The sequence below is a fragment of the Capsicum annuum genome, unplaced genomic scaffold, assembly GCF_002878395.1.
Source record: "Capsicum annuum cultivar UCD-10X-F1 unplaced genomic scaffold, UCD10Xv1.1 ctg81901, whole genome shotgun sequence".
NCBI classification, from domain to species: domain Eukaryota; kingdom Viridiplantae; phylum Streptophyta; class Magnoliopsida; order Solanales; family Solanaceae; genus Capsicum; species Capsicum annuum.
In genome coordinates, this window is record NW_025892656.1 from 79,517 (window position 1) to 83,658 (window position 4,142).

The window sequence follows — 4,142 nt, forward strand, 5'->3', positions numbered from 1 at the left end:
CTTATGTTCAAGACCCTTTTGAAAATGGAAATTTACCATATGTTCAGGACCCTCTTGAAAAATGAGACATTACTTTCTGTTCATGACCCTCTTGGAAAATGAGAATTTACTTTATGTTCAGGACCCTCCTGAAAAATGGGAGTTTACTTTATGTTCAAGATCCTCCTGGAAAATGAGAATTTAATTTATATTCAGGGCCTTCCTGTAAAATGGGAATTTAATTTATGTTCAGTACCCCTTTGGAAAATGGGAATTTAGTTTATGTTTAGGACCCTCCTAGAAAAAAGGGAATTTACTTGATGTTCAGGATCCTCCAGGAAAATGAAATTTTAATTTTTTTTTAGGCCCCTCTTGAAAAATGGAATATTATTTTATGTTCATGACCCTCCTGGAAAATGATGCATTACTTTATGTTCCGGACCCTCCTGCAAAATGGGACATTACTTTCTGTTCAGGACACTTCTGAAAAATGGGACATTACTTTCTGTTCAGGACCCTCCTAAAAAATGAGAATTTACTTTTTGTTCGGGACCCTGCTAAAAAATGGAAATATACTTTATATTCAGGACCCTCCTAGAAAATGGGACATTACTTTCAGTTTGGGACCCTTCTGGAAAACGGGAATTTACTTTCTGTACAGGACCCTCTTGAAAAATGAGAATTCACATTATGTTTAGGATCCTCCTGAAAAATGGGACATTACTTTTGGTTCAGGACCCTCCTGAAAAATCAGAATTTACTTTATGTTCAGAACCCTCCTGGAAAATGAGAATTTATTTTATGTTCAAGACCCTCCTGGAAAATAGGACATTCTTTTGTTCAGGACCCTCATGTAAAATGGGACATTACTTTCTATTCAGGACCCTCCTGAAAAAAGAAAATTTACGTTATGTTTCGGACCCTTCTAAAAAATGAGAATTTATTTTATGTTCAGGACCCTCCTGAAATATGTGACATGACTTTCTGTTCAGGACCCTAATGGAAAATAGGACATTACTTTTTGTTTAGTACCTTTCTGAAAAAAGGGAATTTACTTTATGTTCAGGACCCTCTTGGAAAATGAGAATTTACTTTATGTTCAGGACACTTCTTGAAAATAGGACATCACTTTCTATTTACGTCATTCCTGGAAAATGGAAATTTCTTTTATGTTTAGGACCCTCCTGTAAAATAGAAATTTACTTTATTCTTAGGACCCTTCTAGAAAATGAGAATTTACTTTATGTTCAGTACCCTCCTGAAAAATGGAAATTTACTTTATGTTCAGGACCCTTCTGGAAAATGGGAATTTACTTTACGTTTAGGAGCCTCCTAGAATATTGGAATTTACTTTATTTTCAGGACCCTGAAAAATGAGAATTTACTTTAAGTTTTGGACCCTCGTGTAAAATAAGGCATTACTTTATGTGCAGGACCCTCCTGGAAAATAGGGCATTACTTTATGTGCAGGCCCCTCTTGGAAAATGGGGCATTACTTTATGTTTAGGACCCTCTTGGAAAATGGGACATTACTCTATGTTTAAGACTCTTCTGAAAAGTGGAAATTTAATTTTTGTTCAGGACCCTCTTGGAAAATGGGACATTACTTTATGTTCAGGATCCTCCTAAAAAATGGGGCATTACTTTATGTTCAGGACCCTCCTGAAAAATGGGGCATTACTTTATGTTCAGTACCCTCTTGGAAAATGAGAATTTACTTTATGTTCACGACCCTCTTGGAAAATGGAAATTTACTTTAAGTTCAGGACCCTCCTGGAAAATGGGACATTACTTTATATGCAGGACCCTCCTGAAAAATTAGGCATTACTTTATGTTTAGGACCCTCCTAGAAAATGGGACATTACTTTATGTTCAAAACCCTCCTTGAAAATGAGAATTTACTTTATGTTCAGGAACCTCCTGGAAAATTAGAATTTAATTTATGTTCATGACCCTCCTGAAAAATGAAACATTACTTTATGTTCAGGACCCTCCTGAAAAATGGGACATTACTTTATGTTCAGGACCCTCCTGAAAAATGGGACATTACTTTATGTTTAGGATCCTCCTGGAAAATGGGGCATTACTTTATATTCAGGACCCTTCTAGTAAATGAGGCATTACTTTATGTTCAGGACCCTCTTGGAAAATGGAAATTTACTTTATGTTCAGGACCTTCCTGAAAATGAGAATTTACTTTATGTTCAGGACCCTCCTAGAAAATAGGACTTTACTTTATGTTCAGGACCCTCCTGAAAATTGTGACTTTACTTTCAGAAAAATGGAATCTTTCTTCATCATAATCTTTGTTTGGGATAATTTCCATTCTAGTTTTGATTTTAATTTCAGGAGCCCCCCTGGAGAATAAAGTGATGAAATTGAAAGACAGGAGCCCGCCTGAAGAACAGGGTGATGAAATTGCAAGTCAAGAGCCCACCTGAAGAACAGGGTGATGAAATTGTAAGGCAGGAGCCCGCCTAAAGAACAAGGTGATGAGATGACAAGTGAGGAGCCCGCATGAAGATCAATGTGATGAAATTGTAAGTCAGAAGCCCTCCTGAAGAACAAGGTGATGAAATCGCAAGTCAAGAGACCACCTGAAGAACAGGGTGATGAAATTGAAAGTCAGGAGCCCGCCTGAAAAACAGGGTGATGAAATTGAAAGTCAGGAGCCCATCTGAAGAACAGGGTGATGAAATAGTAACGTAGGAGCCCTCCTGAAGAATAAGGTAATAAAATTGCAAGTCAAGAGCCCACCCAAAGAACAGGGTGATGAAATTGTAAGGCAGGAGCCCGCCTGAAGAACAGGGTGATCAGATGGAAAGTCAGGAGCCCGTTTGAAGATCAGGGTGATGAAATTTTAAGTTAGGAGCCCTCCTGAAGAACAAGGAGATGAAATCGCAAGTCAAGAGACCACCTGAAGAACAGGGTGATGAAATTGAAAGTCAGGAGCCCGATTGAAGAACAGGGTGATGAAATTGAAAGTCAGGAGTCCATCTGAAGAACAGGGTGATAAAATAGCAACGCAGGAGCCCGCCTGAAGAACAGGGTGATGAAATTGAAAGTTAGGAGCCCTCCTAAAGAACAGGGTGAAGAAATTGAAAGTCAAGCAACAAGGTGAAGAGATTGAAAGTCAAGCAATAAGGTGAAGCAATTGAAAGTCAATAAAGTGAGAAAATTACAAGTCGAGAGTCCGCCCGAAGAACAGGGTGATGAAATTGAAAATCAAAAAATTAAAAAATAGCAAGTCAGGAGCCCGCTTGGAGAACAGGAAGGTGAAATTAAAAGTCAAGCAACAAGGTAAAGAAATTATAAGTCAGGAGCCCACCTGAAGAATAGGGTGAAGATTTTCAAATTTACGATCAGGGTTCAGAAGTACCACCGACAGAACATGGTCAATTTATGAGTTCATCTCCAACATCAAATTTTGTATGGAAAAAGAATCTATTCTCAAGTTCAACCCACATAAGGTTAGATCTTTTGTCAATTTTGAAAGTATCAAAAACTCAAGTCAAGAGCCCAAAAGAAGCTATATAGATAGGACTTTTGTAATTTCAGTTATCTTTTTAACTTGTAATTTTTATTTTTGATGTAATGACAGAGCCGCGGACCGAAACCTCGATAGGGCCTCACTCAACTCTCCAACTCGGTATAGTCCTTCTCCTTCCAACCCTTTGAGATACCTGTGACTTGATTTTCTCATAACTTAGGTAGGTAGAATGTCCTAAATTATGACTCGATGGTACCCTGTCCTTCTTTATCTCCCTTTTGAATAATGGTCGGATCAAAATTTGGTCTCATTGTCTACTTCTTTGTCTGCAAATACATTGTGTTTACATTCAAAGAGGGACATGATGTAGACACCTAATTTTGTCCCTCCCGAAAGCTGAATTTTACCATTTACCCTATCTTACCAAGCACCCTCAATCATGTGATAAGTTCCACACAAGAAAATAATAAATTCATAACCATTTTTCATACCTCACCCTAACAAATTTTACCTCATCCTAACCACCCCAACCCCTACCCCACATACCCTTACCCATCCCATATACCCCCTAGCCCCACCCCTTTGTCACTTTTCTTTCCCCTTTTGCAATACATACTCACATACATAACATCACTCTCACGGATAAATATGCACATATTCCTTCATATACAC